Consider the following 19655-nt stretch of genomic DNA (forward strand, 5'->3'; position numbering starts at 1 on the left):
TCAACTTGTCCAGGTGAATGCTCTTGCTGACGTGTCATTGGATTCAGTTAACTGTTATTTTGTTGGGGTCTTTATATCTGTTCATCAGGAATATTCATCTATGAGTATCTTTCTTATATCTTTTTCTGCTTTAGGAATTTAGGTGATGCTGGCCTCATAGATGTAGTTTGAGAGGATTACTTCCTTTTCAAATATTTTGAATAGTTTGAGAATTGGAATTAGTTCCTCTTTACAAATTTGCTAAAATTCAGCAGTGAAGCCACCTGATGCTGGGCTTTCCTTTATCTGGAGGTTGTTTATTTCTGAGTTAAACTCCCTGTTGGTTATTGGTCTTTTTAAGAGTTCTATACCTTCAGGAACCAATTATGCCAATTAAAACAACAGAGTGACTATTCTCAGGCAATAAGTAAATGCTTGTGAGGATGCATAGAAACAGGAGCACTTACAATTTGTTAATGAGAATGAACTTCACTACAGCCACTGTGGAGACCAGTATAGATGTTCCCCACAAAATTTTAAAAAAATGATCTGATTTATGATGCAGCTATCCCACATCTAGTCATATGTTTGAATGAAATGAAATTAACACATAAAAGAGAACCTGTGCTTTATACACAGTAATGAGGTATGGAATCAATGTAGATGTCAATTGATTCATGAATAGGAGAAGAAAATTCAATACATAGAGACAACAGAATATTTTTGAGCCATGAATAGAATGAAATTCTAACATTACCCAAATATGGATCCAACTGAAAATTATTATATTAAGTGAAATCAGCCAATATTTCCCAAAAGAAAGTTGAAAACAATGTATTATCACACTTATATGAAAGTTTAATAAAAAAAGATCTGAAATTGTAATAATAACTACTGAAGACTAGGCATTATGGGGTCAGGGTAGAGAAAGGTTGGATAAAGAGTGTCAAAACATAGAATTAATAAATCTTAATATTCCATAGTACAGTAGGATAACTATAGCTTATAATAATAAAGTTGATGTTTACTTTTTTGAAAACAAATCCATTAATATCACAAAATGGATTTATTGCAATAATCATAGCACGGGAAAAGTGATATATTCTCATATACATGGCATAATTCAATAAAGAATTATATCTATATAAAAATAATATATCCATGCTATTTTTATAATTTTCTATATTAATGTCCACAAATAACAGAAGCATAATAATCTCCAGTTGCATCTATTTTGATGCAAATGCCAGGATTTCATTGTGTTTTGTGGCTGTCATATTCCGTCACATATGTGTGTGTGTGTATATATATATATATGTTTTATATCCAACCTTCAGTTTATGGACAACTAATCTCATTCCATATCATTTCTATTGTGCATTTGGCTGCCATAAACAGGTTTTATACGTTGATTTTATTTCTTTGGATATATCCCACTGTGTCAAATAATTGGATTATAAAGTAAATCCACCTTGAGTTTTTATGTCCCTCTATACTGTTTTTTCTTCTTCTTTCTCTTATTTTTTAACTTTTATTTAATAAATATAAATTTCCAAAGTGCAACTTTTGGATTATAGCAACATTCCCCCCCTTAACCTCCCTCCACCCGCAACCATCGCATCTCCCATTCCCTCGCCCATCCCATTCTTCATCAAGATTAATTTTCACCAGCACTGTGGCTCAATAGGCTAATCCTCCACCTCTGGCACCGGCACCCTGGGTTTTAGTCCCAGTTGCCCCTCTTCCAGTCCAGCTCTCTGCTATGACCCAGGAGTGCAGTGGAGGATGGCCCAAGTGCTTTGGCCCTGCACCTGCATGGGAGACCAGGAGAAGCACCTGGCTCCTGGCTTCAGATCAGCATGGTGTGCCTGCCTCAGCAGCCATTGTCGGGTGAACCAATGTCAAAAAAGAAGATCTTTCTCTCAATCTCTCACTGTCCACTCTGCCTGTCAGAAAAAATGATTCATTTTTGATTATCTTTATATACAGAAGATCAACTTAATATATACTAAGTAAAGATTTCAATAGTTTGCACCCACACAGATACAAAATCTATACTGTTTTCTATAACAGTTACAGTAATTCTTTTTCCCACCAATAGTATATTAGTGCATTCTTTCCTCTACAATGTTTTCAGTATTTTTTACATTTTGATCTTGGCATTGTAGTCATTCTAACTGGGGTAGATTGATATACAACTGAGGTTTTTATTTGCATTTTCCTGATGGTTAGTGATATTAAGTTTTTTTGCATGTGTCTGTTGGTCATTTGTGTTTCTTTTGAAAAATATACATTGATATCCTTTGTCCATTTTTTAACCATATTGTCTTGTTGATTTCTTGAGCTACTTTATATGTTCTGGATATTAATCATTTATCAGATACATAGTTTGCTGATTCTTTCACTCTCATTTTTCTTTTCATGTTTTTTTCTTTGCAGTGCAGAAGCATCTTAAGCTTGACATAATCCCATTTTTCTATTTTTTTTTCTTTATTGCCTGTGCTTCTGGAATGTTACATATAAAAAAGAATCTTTATTTAGGCCAACGTACTGCAACATTTCCCCTATGCTTTCTTCTAATAATTTGATAGTTTTATATCCTAAAATTAGATTCTTGATTCATTTAAAGGCATTTTTGCATAGAGTATAATGTAATGGTCACATTTAAAACTTCTGCTTGTATAAATCCAATTTTCACAATATTTGAACTTTTTAGCACATTTATCATAGATTAATTGATTGTAGATGTACAGCTATTTCTGCTTTTTATATTCTGTTCCTTTGGGTTACATGTCTATTTTTATGCAGTGCCATGCTTTTTTAATATTAATCATCCTGCAGTGTGTATTGCAATGTGATATTTGATGCCTATATCATTATTTTTATTGTTTAAGACAGATTTGGCCATTTAATGACATTTACATTTCTGTATAAATTTTAAGATTTTTTTTCTGTAAGGAATGTCCTTGAAATTTTGACGGGGATTGTACTGAATCTGTACATTTAGGAGATAATGACATTTGGAATAATATTAATTCTTACAATATTTGAAGCATTGATTTTTTTTCATTGTTTGTACCTTCTGTTTCTTTCATTAATGTTTTTTAATTTTCATGGTAGAAATCTTTTACATACTTTGTTAAAATATTCCATTATTTAATTTTTGGTAGCTTTTGTGAATGGAAGAGTTCTTATAAGTCCTTCTTCAGCAAGATAATTGTTGATAAGTATGAGTGATATGGATCTTTGTGTGTTCACGTTGCATCCTAAAACTGCTGAATTCTCATATAAGTCCTAATAGTCTGTTGGTGGGGTCTTTTTGTTTCCCAATATAAAAAATCATATCAACTATAGTGTTACTTTAATTTCCACCTTTCCAATTTTATCCTTTTTGTTTCTTTTTTCTTGCATTATAGCTCTAGATAAAACTTTCAGAACCATATTGAATAAAAGTGGTGATAGTGGAGATCCTTGTCTAGTTGCAGATCTTAGTCCAAATTCTTCCAGTTTTTCCCCATTCTATATGATATTTGCTGTGGGCTTGACATATATTTCCTTTATTTTGTTGAGGTACATTCCTTCTATACCCAATTTTTATGACTTTTATCATAAAAAGGATATTGTATTTTATCGAAAGCGTTTTCTGCATCTACTGAAGAACTTGTATGGATTTAATCCTTATTTTTTTGATGTTATATATCACATTTATTGATCTGTGTATGCTATAACAGCCCTGAATCCCTGGTATAAATTCATTTGGTCAGTATGGATATGTCATTGAATTCAGTTTGCTTTTATTTTCTCAAATGTTTTTGCAGCTACATTCATCAAGGATAATGGTTCCTAGTTCTCTTTTGTATTGTATCCTTGTTTGGTTTTATCTTTAAGTTAATTTCAGCCTCATAGAGTACGTTTTGAGTGGTTCCCTCCCTATCCATTGTTTTGAATAGTTTAAGAAGAATTAATGTTAGTTTATCCTTGAAAGTTTGGTAGAATGCATCAATGAAGCCACCAATTTCTGAGCTTAGTTTTGTAGGAAGGCTTTACATTTCAATCTCAACCTTGCTTATTGGTCTATCCAAATTTTCTATGTCTTCATGCATAAATTTTGGTGTATGTTTCATAAGGAACTGAAGGAGAGGACTAAGTTACTAAATAAAAGTGGTGGAGAGGTAGAGAGGTTGATTGCTTTCTTCAATCAGTTCTCACTGTGTTTATGCATTGAAATATTTAATTGTGACCTATAAAAGTGTATAATTTGGCTGGCGCTGTGGCTCAACAGGCTAATCCTCCATGTGCGGTGCTGGCACACTGGGTTCTAGTCCCAGTCGGGGCTCTGGATTCTGTCCCAGTTGCCCCTCTTCCAGGGAAGCTCTCTGCTATGGCCTGGGAGTGCAGTGGAGGATGGCCCAAGTGCTTGGGTCCTGCACCCACATGGGAGACCAGGAGAAGCACCTGGCTCCTGCCTTCAGATCAGCATGATGCACGGGCTGTGGCAGCCATTGGAGGGTGAAGCAATGGCAAAAGGAAGACCTTTCTCTCTGTCTCTCTCTCTCACTATCCACTCTGCCTGTCAAAAAAAGTGTACAATTCAATAAAATTTTAAAACGAATAGTTTTTATTGTGCTTTTAATGAGAATCAATGAGAATGCCCAGGGTAAAGAGGCTTGGGATTAGCTTCTTTGTAAGTCTAGAGTGTAGTAGCTAGGTATCTCTGATTTTCTGTCACTTGGCTTTGGAGTGATTTAGCAGAGGAATGCCAGACTAAAATATGAAAACGTTATACAAAAGGCAGTTGGTGCTGTGTGATGAATTGTGGAGTTTGCCTAGAAAGCTGCATTCACAAGCCAGTCCTTTACCATCTCAAAGAATCAACTAACCCTGAGAACAGTTTGTCCCTGGGCAGCCTTCAGTTTATCTATCTCATGTAAATTCTCATTTTTGCAGAAATGTGTTATCATATTACTTTATATTGTTCATCTACCCATTTTATGGATGTTATCTCTTTCACTTCCTGTTATTGTTAAATTATGTCAATTGTCTATTCTCCTCATAAGTGTTCCTGTACTCTATTGATCATCTTTAAAGCATATTTTCATATCATTCATTTTTCTATGCCATGCTTCTGTTTTCTGTTTCATTGGTTTATATGATTCATATTTTTTCCTTCTATTTACATTGTGCTTCATTCATTTTACTCTGTATAGTTTAAGATTGAAGGACACAATTCCATTTTTAAAGACATTTATTTCTTTGAAAGTCAGAGTTACAGAAATGCAAAGGCAGAGAGAGAGTAAAGGAAGAAGAGAGAGAAAGAGAGAGAGAAATAGATATAAAGAGAGAGAGAGAGAGGTGTTTTCCACTTTCAGGTTCACATTCAAAATGGCCACAGTGGTTGGAGCTGGGCCAATCTGAAACAAGAGCCTGGAGCTTCTTCCAGGTTTCCCACTTGGCTGCAGTGGCCCAAATACTTGGGCTATCTGCTGCTGGTTTCCCAGGCACACCATCAGTGAGCCAGAAAGTAGGACAGCTGAGGTTCAAATTGGTACCCACATGGGGTGCCAGCACCGCAGGCCATGGCTTTAACTGCTGTGCCATAGAGCCAGCACCATATTTTCAATTTTAAAACATTCATTTTTTGCAGATGATTGAATTGAAAATTTGATCTTCAATAAAAATCCTTTCACTGATAGTAAAGTATCACATGCTCAGAGATTTAACTTTACAATACAGAATTCCTCAGAATAAAGTTTAGTTATTTCTTTTTTTGATAGCATTCTTGTTAGTGGCAAAGATTCAATTAAGCCAGTCTGGTAATTTAATTATGGCAGTATTTTTCTTGTTCTCTTTCAGATTTTTAAGGAATCTTTTTATCACAGCCACCAAATGGTCAAGTTTTACTTAAGGAAGTAAATACAATATCTTTGAAAACATCATTCTCTTCTTTGCATATTAAAAGTTGCATCAATTTTTTATTATGGAAATGTTCTTATGCTTTAGGAAATATAATGTGCCTTATAGCAAGGCCATTTCAATACATTTGGTTTTGGTTCTGAAGACTACATGTCATTTCTGTTTGTATTGTGCTTTCATTCCCTTCATTCCCAGTACCATTTTGCGAGGTACTCTGCATTTTTCAGCATGGCACCTGACCTCAATCAAAGGAATCAACTTGTGATATTTTAGATCCAAGCATGAACAGCAACTATTTGGAGGAGGATGTACATTCATATTTGAAAAATGTGATTAGTATCCTTCTTAACTCTTCAGTGGTATGTTTTATCTTCAACCTGTGCCTCTGTGGCTGAGTGGAGTGATTGCTCCCTCACTGAATACAGAGGTGCTTCATAAGGCAAGTCAGCTCTGGTCAGGGCTCAAGTGTGGGGCAAGAATCTGGGGTGACACCCACATTGGGTCTGGTGAATATGTATTGTCAGTAAGGTGGAGGGTAGGAGCATGCCTGTTGCTATAATCACAACCTAACTCCTCTCTTCCATGTTGATCAATGCTCAGGATTAGCCCCTGATGGGTATAAACCTCACCCATGCTGAAGCATGAACTGCAAAACAGGATCTGTGCAGTCCTCAGGGTGAGCATGGGACCCTCTGTAGTGACCTATCTCAGGCAGTTAGGGTGATCTGAGCTTCTGATGCCTGACACAGTGATTGCCCAGAAACCCAGTTAGACCCTGTGCCCTATCTTGCAGTCACAGATTTCCAACAGTCATGGGGTGAAGAGGATACCCTCTGCCTCATGAGCCTGCCTCATCCATGTAGAAAGCAGAATTGTTTTCAGAGCCAGCTGCTTAGGGGTGATCTGCCTTGGCAATTTGAGCCCCAGAGCCTGTGATATGTTGAGAGGTTGGGGGTGCCTCTAAATCCTAAATAGGAGCACAGCTCCCTCTCAACCCTTACAACCAGACTCAAAGTCAGTGGAGAACACAGCATTTTTCTTCTAGGAATCTCCCCCAGTCATGCACAGGAGAGCCACTGCAGCTTCTGCTGGTGTCAAGATGGTACCTTCTCCCTGTTGTGAGCACCCTTGTGTGGGGATGAGGAGAAAGAAATGTGCTTTTCCTTCACTGGATGAGGTGCTTATCCTCCCTCTCCCTTGGGCTCCAGATGGATTCAAACTCAGTGTAGTCTGAGAGGTTCTCCCTCATGCCATATCACCAGTGGTACAGGCTGCCACAGTGTGCCCTCACCTTGATATTAGAACCTTTTGTCTCCTTGAGGATTGTGGGATTCACGTGTAGTGTGACACTTGCTACTATGTATCTGCACTCTCCATGCTGCTCCACAGCATTCCTATTCTTTCTGTAGAATTTCCCTGCAAGCTTCTCTCCAACTCTCCCCTGAGAATTTACTTTCTATTTTTTTCTAGTACTTCCTCTTGTCAGAAGCAGCACCTCTCTTTCCTAGTCAACCATCTTTGAATCCCCTCCAACTTGTACTTTTATAAACAATTTTTGTCAAGAGAAATTCTGCATAAAGCAATTTTAGATGGCCTTGTCCATTCACAACTTGCATTCTTACATGTGTTGAAGAAACTTTATATGACAGAATGATCAGAGATATTTAAAATATATATTAAGGAATGTATAACACAATAGTTAGAAATACAATTGTGAAGTATATGGAAATAACCAAAATAAATACAGTGAGTAGTTGTAAGAAACGCCTTGGAAAATTTATGAAAGTAAGAAAAAAAATTGGGCAAAGACAGAACCCACTATGTCACAATAATATTTATCTCTATAGCAGAGCAAACTACAAAAGATATAGCTCAGTTTTTCTCTCCATAATTTTGATTGAAAAACATACAACTTATTTTCTGAACAAAAATTACAATTTCTACAAGTTTAAGCTACTAATATAGCCCTTGTAGAAATTATGTAGTTCATTTTTATTTCCTTAAGAATACCTATGCCACTAAATCATCAATCTAGAATGTACATTATAAGCATAAAGCTGGTGATTTATCCGAAATCAAAAGAAAAAAAAAAGGAAAGCATCTTATCTCGGTAGGGCTTTAAGGAAGAGAGCTACTATAGATTATGTCTATATTGGTATGGAATCCAAACCCAGACAGTGAGTAGTCCCTGCTGATGCTTCTGTCAGTATAAAATCTGATACAGGAAGTTAGACCCCATCAGAACAGAATTTGGTGTCATCTGGTTTACCAAGGATATATTCTGTATTTTCTAAGACATTAATCATCCCCATTCCATCCATGTGCACATCTTTATATGGACACCTCCTCTTCTTTTTTAAGATTTATTTATTAATTTGAAAGTCAGAATTACAGAGAGTGAGAGAGGCAGAGAGAATTGTTTTCTATCTACTTGTTCACTCTTGAAATGCCTGCAACAACCAGAGCTGGGCCAAGTATAATCCAGGAGCATGGACTTTCTTCTAGGTCTCCGACATGGGTGCAGGTGGTACTTGGGCCATCTTACACTGGTTTCCCAGGCCATTAGCAGAGAGCTGGATTGGAAATGGGTCAGGCAGGCCTCAAACCAGAACCCATATGTGATGCCAACACCGCAGGTAGAGACTTAGCATACTAAACCAAAATTCCAGCCCATGCACCTCCTTTTCTTGAGTTTGATCCTTTAGGTCCAATTAATTTCATGGTGGAAGAATTCCTAAATCAACAATTCAGATATCAGATCTTAGAGACTGACCATTCCTCCCACCATGGGGCCAACCAGCCCAATGTTGGTAAGCAGAGTAACTCCACCTGATGGTGACATGGACCATAATCTTAATCATTCCTTCCATAAATTGTACCCTCAGTATCTGATGGGTCCCTGCAGTCCATTAAGACGGTCTCAAGGCATGCAGATCCTTGAGCACCATCTCCCAGATATGGCCCCACTTGTAGAGCAAGTCCAGGGGATTGGTCTCACACATCTAACTTTGAAGACTGCCCATGCAGATTCAGATTTCTTCCATGCCACCACACTCCTCCACCCAGAACAACATCCACACTCCCAGGTGATGTGTCTCTTCACAGCCCATGAGGATATCACCCTTACCTATGCCCAGGTTTTCCTATACCATCCACATAGGCTCCAAAGCACTCTGCACACTCCAATGCACATGTTAATCACTTCTAACTTTCAGCTTCTATAGTAATTGGATGATTATTGAAGAATTTCAAGTTATCTGTGTTATAATTCAGATTAATAAACAGGAATGCTTCTCTATACAAATGTATGTGCTCATGAATATATACATAAAGATATCTTCCTTCTCAGTTTGAATGTGTTTTCATTCTTGCCTAATTAGTCTCATTAAGTCTCCTAGGGTTATGTAGATTACAAATGGTGAAAGTTTTCTTTCATTATTTATTATGTTGAGATAGTTTTCTAGTACTAATTTTTTGAGTCTCTTTATCATGAAAAGGTGTTGTGACTTTTTTTCTGTATCAGTTTAAATGGTCATATTTTCCCCTTCATTCTGATAATGTGGCATTATGACAATGATTCATTTTCATAAGTTGAACTAACCTTGCTTTCTAAGAATAAATCTATTGTGTAAAATCTTTTAAACAAGCAGTTGCATTTATTTTGGAATTGTTTTGTACAGATTTATTGTATCAAAATGCATAATAGGTATGAATTTTTGGGATCCCTCTTTTTCTTTTTCTTTTTCTTTTTTTTTTTTTTGACAGGCAGAATGTACAGTGAGAGAGAGAGAGAGACAAAGAGAAAGGTCTTCCTTTTCTGTTGGTTCACCCCCCAATGGCTGCTGCAGCCGGCACACTGCGGCTGGTACACCATGCTGATCCGAAGCCAGGAGCCAGGTGCTTCTCCTGGTCTCCCATGCAGGTGCAGGGCCCAAGGAGTTGGGCCATCCTCCACTGCACTCCCAGGCCACAGAGGAGAGCTGAACTGGAAGAGGAGAAACTGGGGCTGAATCTGGCACCCCGACCAGGACTAGAACCTGGGGTGCCAGCGCCGCAGGCAGAGGATTAGCCTATTGAGCCGCAGCACCAGCTTGGGCTCCCTCTTTTTCTAGCAGCTTTGCCTGCCATTCTTATTAGGGTATTGTTTTCTTCTTAAAATAAATTACAAATCTTTCCTTCCTTAATTTTCTGTTTGGAAAGAATTGTTATTAATTATTTTGTATTTTTTTAAAATTCATCCATGAATGCATTCATCCTCAGCTTTATCTCCATTCTGGGGTTTCATTATTAATTCATGTCTATCTCTTATTAATTTTCTCATTAATTATAATTCTATTCAAAATTTTTATAACTTTTTAAAATCTCAAGATATCTATTTCACTCCATTACATTATATTTTAGATACTATGTTAGTTATCCCAGATCCAGGAACACATATGGTATCTATCATCTCAGTGTTGTCTTATCTCACTCAGTATAATCGCTTTCAGTTGTGACCATCTCGTTACAAAAGACAGGATTTCATCTTTTTCTCAGCTGAGTAGTATTGCATAGTGTAAATATAACAAAATTTCTTCAGCCAGTCATCAGTTGATGGGCAACAGCATTGATTCTGTCTTAGCTATTGTCAATTGTGTTGTAATAAACATGGAGGTTCAGGTAACTCATCTACTGTTTTCTTTTGTTTTGTGTAAATTCCCAGGATCGTGATGGTGTGATGGCTACACTGTATGGTAGGTCTATATTCAGATCTCTGAGATCTCTGTCTTCCACGGTGGTTGCACCAGTTTACATTTCCACCAACAGAGTACCAGGGTACTATATTACCTACATGCTCTTCAGCATTTGTTGATTTCTGTACGTGGGCTGTTCTAACTGGGGTGAGATGAAACCTCATTGTGGTTTTGATTTGCATTTCCCTAATGGTTACTGACCCTGAACATTTTCTAAGTGTCTGTTGGCCACTTGAATTTCCTTTCTTGAAAAATGCCTGTTCAACTACTTTTCCCATTTCTTAACTTGGTTTGCTGTTATTGTTGCTGTTGTTGTTGAGTTTCTTGAACTCTTTATAGATTCTGGATGTTAACCCTGTATCAGCTTTGTAGTTTGCAAATAATTTCTTCCATTCTGTCCATTACCTCTTACTTATGCTGACTGGTTCTTTTACAGTGAAGAAGATTCTCAGCTCTATGTAATCCCATTTGTCTTATTTGGATTTGATTGCCTGTGCTTCTGAAGTCTTTTCCAAGAACTCTTTTCCTATGCCATGCTATTCATGGTATCAGGTCATAGATTTTTGTCTTTGATACATTTTGAGTGGATTTTTATGTGAAGTGTGAGTAGGAGTCTAATCTCATACTTCTGCACATGGAGATCTAGTTTCCCCAGAGCCATTTGTTAAAGAGACTCATTTCTCCAGTGGTAGATTTTAGCTTCTTGAACAAAGATAAATTGGTTGTATGCATGGATTCACTCCTGGAATTTCTATTCTGTTTCATTGGTCTACCAGTCTATTTTTCAGCCAGTACCAGGCTGTTTTGATTATAACTTCCTTGTAGTATGTCTTGAAATCAGGTATTGTGATGCATCTGCCTTTGTTCTTATTACATAAGATTGTTTTAGGTATCCGGGGTCTCTTTTGTTTCCATATGAATTTTAACATCATTTTGTTCTGGACAGGTGAAGAATGTCTTCAATATTTTCATTAGAAATACATTGAATCTTCAAATTACTTTTACTAATATGGGCATTTTGATTATATTGATTCTTTCAATCCATGAACATGGATAATTTTTCAATTTATTATGTCTTTTTCTATTTCTTTGGCATTTTGTAATTTTCACCTTAGATATCTTTGACATCCTTGGTTAAATTACTCCAAGATATTTGATTATTTTGGAACTATTGTGAATGGAACTGAGCTTTCTCAACCATTACCTTGTCTGTGTATACAAAGACTATTTATTTTTCTGTGTTGGTTTTATGAAACTCAGAGTCAGTGCTGAATGCTAATTTTCCCCATGGTAAAAATCCATATATCACAAGAGTTCACATTACCCACCAGCCACAACCCTACTCTTCACAATTGTACTGGGCAGGTACAAGAGTTCCCATGGGTGGCACGTTCCTTCTGTGGTGCTGGCTCCCATTCCACACCCATTGCAGGGTAAGCAGAGTGGAAGGTTGCTGTCCCAGTGTCTGTATGGGGGCAGACCCCAGCAGTGCTCTCAAACTGCTCTATTTGCCCCTGCTGACAGTTCCTTCTAGCTTCTGTATGTGCACAGAAGAGCTGGAGCAGCTGCTACTGTTTATGTCTGAAATGGCACAACCTTTTCACAGTTAGCCACAGGGCATTGGTGTGGAGGAGGAAGAAATGGAGACAGAGATGCACCGCTTACCCCACTCCCCATTTGAGCAGTATCCTATCTCTCCTGAGGGTTCTGGGCCAGACTCAAGCATGGTGTTGTCTACTAGGCTGCCCTCCAGCCATATCAACAGTGGAACGGGCCAGTGCAGTCTTACCTCAACTTGCTAGCCAGTGTGGGCTGCTGGTTTCTTTGTTGTGTTCATGCTGTGTGCTCCATGCTGCATGCCTGTATCTTCCACTCAGGTCAAGACCATTTCCACTACTTTCACATCACCTCCAACTGCAGTTGTCCCTGCAACTTTTTATTTTCACAAATTTCATAGAACCTAGAGCAGACCTACCTGCTACTATTCCATCATCTTGCATCCCCCATAACATACTGTTGATAGACTGTGCTTTTAGAAACTTTTAGGCATGGAAATATTTGTGAATGTGCCTTATAATAGTTATAGCTATTTAAGGAGTCACTATTTTCTCATGTTTTATCTTTCTTTGTGTCTTGTAGTATGTTTGTCTAATTCTACTTATTTATAACAATACAGCCTCTTCTCTCTTTTGATTGCCAATTTCATGAAAAAACTTGTCCATCCTTTCAGTTTCTTTCTTTCTTTTTTTTTTTTTTTTGACAGGCAGAGTGGACAGTGAGAGAGAGAGACAGAGAGAAAGGTCTTCCTTTGCCGTTGGTTCACCCTCCAATGGCCACCGCAGCTGGCGCACCATGCTGATCCAATGGCAGGAGCCAGGAGCCAGGTGCTTTTCCTGGTCTCCCATGGGGTGCAGGGCCCAAGCACCTGGGCCATCCTCCACTGCACTCCCTGGCCACAGCAGAGAGCTGGCCTGGAAGAGGGGCAACCGGGACAGAATCCGGCGCCCCAACCGGGACTAGAACCCAGTGTGCCAGAGCAGCAAGGCGGAGGATTAGCCTAGTGAGCTGCGGCGCCGGCCCCTTTCAGTTTCAAAATAAGAATCTGTTTGTATCTGATTTGAATCTCTTATAGGCACTATATAGTTTAACTTCTGTTTGTTTTTATCCATTCAAGCTATCTCTGATTTTCATTGGGAAATATTATCCATATTCTATGTTCTCATTGGGAAATATTAAATATGGACTAGATTACTTAGTTTTGCCATGATGTTCCATGTTGTCTCTAGGTCTTATATTTTCTTTTTCAGTGACCCCTACTTTTGTTGGCTTCCTTTCTTTTTTTGACAGGCAGAATTAGACAGTGAGAGAAAGAGAGACAGAGAGAAAGGTCTTCCTTCCATTGGTTCACCCCCCAAATGGCTGCCACAGCGGGTGCACTGCTCCAATCCGAAGCCAGGATCCAGGTGCTTCCTCCTGGTCTCCCATGTGGGTGCAGGGCCCAAGGACTTGGACCATCCACTGCCTTCCCAGGCCACAGCAGAGAGCTGGACTGTAAGAGGAGCAACCGGGACAGAATCAGACACCCCAAATGGGACTAGAACCCGGGGTGCTGGTGCCACAGGCAGAGGATTAGCCAAGTGAGCTGTGGAACCGGCCTTTATTGGCTTCCTTTATGTTCAGTTTTTGACACATTCTGAACACCTTCTCATTCCTTTTTTATACATAAAATGTCTTTGTGGGATTATATTATTTTATCTATGGGGATTATAAATGTTGTTCTAAAGTTGTAATGATTCATGTCAAGTTGATTCTGACTTAAGTGTATATGCATAAATAATTTTTCCCTGATCTGTGGTAACTAATAAATTACCTGAAATTTAATATGTTGGAGTGAAATTGACATTTTGAGATTCAATGATTGTTTATTGCCCTTGTCTTTTCTGTTGAGGAACAGTGTTTTCTTATTCATACTATTTGTTGAACTGCTTTCTTAGTGTAGGGTTAATATAATTAGTATAAAGTAAACTGAAAATAGATCTTTGTAAAAATTAAGAGTGAAAATAGGGGAGAAAGGAGGATGAGATGTGGGAGCATGGGCCATAGGAATGATGAGGTGGGAAGTATCACCATGTTACTAAATCTGTGTATATGAAATATATACCTTAAGTAAAATTTTAAAATATATTTCTCATTGGGAAATTTTATTCCTGGACTGATGAATTAATTTTGGCAACAAAGTACATAGTTTTGCCATGTTCTGTGTTGTCTTTAGGTCTTATATTTTCTTTTTTAATGTTTCCTACATCATTGGCTTCCTTTGTGTTTAACTGATTTTTTTGTAGTGGCTTATCCTGATTACTTTCTCATTTCCTTTTATATATAAAAATGGCTCTGTGGTTATTATGGGGATCATGCATATTGTTCTAAAGTTACAATGACTCATGTTAAATTGATACTACATTAAATGTATATGCATACAAAAATTTTAATTCTTTGTAGAATTCATTTATAATAATTAATATTAAGTCTTTAAAGTTTATATTATTGATGACACAAATTATATCTTTGTATATTACAAACCATCAGAAGTGATTCATTTCGAAAATTATTTTATGATTCATTCATTTATTTGAAAGCCAGAGTTACAGAGAGAGGGAGACACAGAGGGATGCCTTCCATCCACTATTGACTCCCCAGATGGCCACAACATCCAAAGCTGGGCCAAGACAAAGCCAGGAGGAAGGAACTTCATGTGGTCTCCCACATGAATAGCAGGGACTCCACAGCTCCAGCTCCTCCTCAGTGACCAGCCACTTGGCAGCTCCAGCTCCTCCTCAGTGACCAGCCGCTCCAGCTCCAGCTCCTCCTCGGTGTCCAGCTGCTCCATAGCTCCAGCTGCTGCTAGGCATCCAGCTGCTCCAGCTCCAGGCCCTCCTCAGCCCTCAGACGCTCCAGCTCCAGCTCTTCCTCAGCATCCAGCTGCTCCACAGCTCGAGCTCTTCCTCAGCCCCTGGCCACTCCGCAGCTCCAGCTCCACCTCAGCCCCCGCTGCTTCACAGCTCCAGTTCCTTCTTGGCATCCAGCTGCTCCATTTCCAGCTCCTCCTCGGTGTCCAGCCACTCCACAGCTCCAGCACCACCTCGGGTCCAGGCACTCCAGCTCCAGATTCTCCTCAGCATCCAGCTATTCCAATTCCAGCTCCTGTTTGGCGTCCAGCTGCACCACAGCTCCAGCTCCTCCTTGGCATCCAGATGCTCCATCTCCAGCTCCTCCTCAATATCCAGCCACTCCACAGCTCCAGCTCCTCCCTGGTGTTCAGCCTCTCCAGCTCCAGCTCCTCCTCAGTGTCCAGGCATTCCAGCTCCAGCTCCTCCTCAGAATCCAGCTACTCCAGTTCCAACTGCTGTTTGGTGTCCAGCTGCTCCATAGCTCCAGATCCTCCTCGGCATCTAGCTGCTCCAGATTCAGCTCTTCCTCAGCATCTAGCTGCTCCAGGTTCCGCTCCTCCTCATTGTCCCATTGCTCCAAAACTCCAGCTCCTCCTCAGGTCCTGGCAGCATGACAGCTCCAGCTCGTCCTAGGTGTCCAGCCACTCCAGCTCCAGGTCGTCCTTGGTGTCCAGCCACTCCAGCTCCAGCTCGTCCTTGGTGTCCAGCTTCTCTGCATCTCCAGCTCCTCCCCAGTGTCCAGCTGCTTCAGCTCTAGCTCCTCCTTTGCCACCAGTCACTCAGCAGCTCCAGCCCCTCTAGGCCCACAGCCACTCCAGTTCCAGCTCCTCCTCTGCATCCAGCCACTCCGCTGCTCCAGCCATTCCTCAGCCACTGGCTGCTCTTCATTTCCAGCTCCACCTCAGCCCCCGCCACTCCACAGCTCTAGTTCCTCCTCGGCATCCAGTCTCTCCAGCTCCAGCTAATCCTCAGCATCCAGCCACTCAGCAGCCCCAGCACCTCCTTGATGTCCAGCTGCTCCACAGCTCCAGCTCTTCCTCAGTGTCCAACCACTCCAGCTCCAGCTCTTCCTCAGTGTCCAGCCACTCCAATTCCAGCTCCTCCTTGGCTCCCAGCCACTCCAGCTCCATCTCCTCCTTGGCATACAGCCACACGACAGCTCCAGCTCCTCCTCAGTGTGCAGCTGCTCTGCAGCTCCAGCTCCCCTCCACATCCTGGCAGCTTGGCAGCTCCAGCTCCTGCTCTGCGTCCAGCTGCTCCAGCTCTAGCTCCTCCTTGGCCCCTGTCACTCGGAAGCTCCAGCTCCTACTCGGCTCCCAGCCACTCCAGCTCCAGCTCCTCCTCAGTGTCCAGTGGCTCCAGCTCTAGCTCGTCCTAGGAGTCCAGCTGCTCTGCAGCTCCAGCTCCTCCTCAGCCCCTGGTTGCTCCATACCCGCAGCTCCTCCTTGGCATCCAACTGAACAGCTCCAGCTTCTCTTGGCATCCAGCCACTCTGCAGCTCCAGCTCTTCTCAGCCTCCAGCTGCTCTGCAGTTCCAGCTCCTCCTCGGCATCCAGCAGCTCCAGCTCCAGCTCCTCCTCAGCTTCCAGCCAATAAAGCTCCAGCTCCTCCTTGATGTCCAGCTGCTCTGCAGCTCCAGTTCCTCCTCAGCATCCAGCTGCTTAGCGGCTCCAGCTTCACCTTGGCATCCAGCCGCTCTGCAGCTCCAGCTCCTCCTCAGTGTCCAGCTGCTCTGCAGCTCCAGCTCCTCCTCAGAGTCCAGCTGCTCAAGCTCCAGCTCTTGCTTAGCATCCAGCCACTCTGCAGCTCCAGCTCTTCCCCACATCCTGGCAGCTAGGCAGCACCAGCTCCTCCTTGGTGTCCAGCAGCTCCAACTCTAGCTCCTCCTTGGCCCCCAGTCACTCGGAAACTCCAGCACCTCCTCGGCTCCCAGCTGCTCCAGCTCCAGCTCCTCCTCAGTGTCGAGCGGCTCCAGCTCTAGCTCGTCCTATGAGTCCAGCTGCTCTGCAGCTCCAGCTACTCCTCAGCCCCTGGTCGCTCCATACCCCCAGCTCCTCCTTGGCATCCAACTGACCAGCTCCAGCTTCTCGGCGTCCAGCCACTCCACAGCTCCAGCTCCACCTTGGCTCCCAGTCACATCAGCTCCAGCTCCTCCTCAGCCCCCAGGAGCTCCAGATCCAGCTTCTTCTCAGCATCAAGCTGTTCCAGATTCAGCTACTCCTCAGCTCCCAGCCGCTCCTCCTTGGCATCCAGCTGCTCCAGCTCCAGCCCCTCCTCGGTGTCCAGCCACTCGGCAGCCCCAGCCCCTCCTCGATGTCCAGCCACTCTGCAGCTCCGGCACCTCCCAGGCTCCTGGCCACAAGGCATCTCGGGCACATCCTAGGCATCCAGCTGCTCCAGCACCAGTTCATCCTTGGTGTCCAGCTGCTCTGGAGCTCCAGCATCTCCTCGTCCAGCCCTTCCAGCTCAAGCTGTTAACCAGCATCCACCCACGCTGCAGCTCCAGCTCCTCCTCGGCTCCCGGCTGCTCGGCAGCTCCAGCTCCTCCTCAGTTCCTGACCGCTCAGGAGCTCCAGATCCTCCTCAGCTCGCAGCTGCACCAGCTCCAGCTCCTCCTCAGCATCCAGCTGCAGCAGCTCCAGCTCCTCCTCAGCATCCAGCTGCAGCAGCTCCAGCTCCTCCTTGGCATCCAGCCACTCGGCAGCTCCAGCTCCTCCTCAGTGTCCAGGCACTCCATGGCTCCAGCTCCTTGGCATCCAGCTGCTCAGCAGTTCCAGCTCCTCAGCCCCTGGCTGCTCTGCAGCTCCAGCTCCTCCTCAGCCCTCAGATGCTCCAGCTCCAGCTCCTCCTCAGTGTCTAGCCACTCAGCTGCTCCAGCTCTTCCTCAGCCTCTGGCTGCTCTGCAGCTCCAGCTCCACTTCAGCCCTCAGCCGCTCCAAAGCTCTAGCTCCTCCACAGCATCCAGCCACTCCTTCCCTGTTCCAGCTCCTCCTCAGCATCCAGTTGCTCGGCAGCTCCAGCTCCTCCTAGGCCCCCAGCCTCTCCAGCTCCAGCTCCTCCTTGGTATCTAGGCACTACAGCTCCAGCTCCTCCTCAGTGTCCAGCTACTCCAGTTCCAGCTCCTGTTCAGTGTTCAGCTGCTCCACAGCTCCAGCTCCTCCTCAACATCCAGCCGCTCCAGCTCCAGCTCTTCCTCGTTGTCCAGTTGCTTGGAAACTCCAGCTCCTCCTCAGCTCTGGGCAGCACGGCAGCTCCAGCTCCTCCTTGGTGTCCAGCCACTCCAGCTCCTCCTTGGTGTCCAGCTTCTTGGAAGCTCCAGCTCCTCCCTGGTGTCCAGCTGTTCCAGCTCTAGCTTCTTCTTTGCCCCCAGTCTCTCGGCAGCTCCAGCCCCTCTAGGCCCTCAGTTGCTGGCTGCTCCGCAGCTCCACCTCAGCCCCTGCCACTCCACAGCTCCAGCTCCTCCTCAGCATCCAGTCTCTCTGCTCCAGCTCCTCCTCAACATCCAGCCACTCAGCAGCCCCAGCACCTCCTCGACGTCCAGCCGCTCCACAGCTCTAGTTCCTCCTCAGCTCCCAGCCACTCGACATCTCCAGCTCCTCCTCAGCATCCAACTGCTCCAGCTCCAGCTCCTCCTAGTGTCCAGTCTCTCCAGCTCCAGCTCCTCCTAGTGTCCAATCTCTCCAGCTCCAGCTCCTCCTCAGCCCCCACCGCTATGCAGCTCCAGCTCTTCCTCAGCATCCAGCCATTCCACAGTTCCAGCTCTGCCTCAGCCCCTGGGCACTACGCAGTTCCAGTTCCTCTCTGGCATCCATCAGCCCCAGCTCCAGCTACCCTTTGGCATCCAGCCACTCCGCAGCTCCAGCTCCTCCTCAGATCCCGGCCACTTGGCAGCTCCAGCTCCTCCTAAGTTACCAGCTTCTCCAGCTCCAGCTCATCGTCAGCATCCAGCCACTCCAGCTCCAGCTCTTCCTTGGCATCCAGGCACTCCACAGCTCCAGCTCCTCCTCAGAACCCTGCCACTCAGCAGCTCCAGCTCCTCCTCAGTGAGCAGCTGCTCCAGCTGAAGCTCTTCATCAGCATCCAGCCACTCCAGCTCCAGCTCCTCCTTGGTGTCCAGTCACTCCAGCTCCAGGTCCTCCTCATCATCCAGCCCGTCCAGCTCCAGCTCCTCCTCAGAGTCCAGCTGCTCCAGCTTCAGTTCCTGCTCGGCGTCCAGCCACTCCAGCTCCTCCTCAGCATCCAGCCACTCTGCAGCTCCAGCTCATCCTCGGCATCCAGCCGCTCCAGCTCCAGCTCCTTCTCGGAGTCCAGTGGCTCCAGCTCTAGCTCCTCATTGTCCAGCTGCTCCAGCTCTAGCTCCTCCTTGGCCCCCACCCACTCCAGCTCCAGCTCCTCCTTGGTGTTCTGATGCTCCACAGCTCCAGCTCTTCCTCAGCCCCTGGCCGCTCCGCAGCTCCAGCTCCACCTCAATCCCCACCGCTCCACAGCTCCAGCTCCTCCCCAGCATTCAGCATCTCCAGCTCATCCTTGGTTTCCAGGCACTCCAGCTCCAGGTCCTCCTCAGTGTCCAGTCACTCAGCAG

The 19655-nt window shown here is 43.5% G+C and overlaps 1 pseudogene; it reads left to right on the forward strand.

Moving 5' to 3' along the window:
- Window positions 1-19655, forward strand: part of LOC127485582 (RNA-binding protein with serine-rich domain 1-like) — a 208631-nt pseudogene that overhangs the window by 177730 nt on the left and 11246 nt on the right.

Source organism: Oryctolagus cuniculus, chromosome 13, assembly GCF_964237555.1.
Source record: "Oryctolagus cuniculus chromosome 13, mOryCun1.1, whole genome shotgun sequence".
Taxonomy (NCBI): Eukaryota; Metazoa; Chordata; class Mammalia; order Lagomorpha; family Leporidae; genus Oryctolagus; species Oryctolagus cuniculus.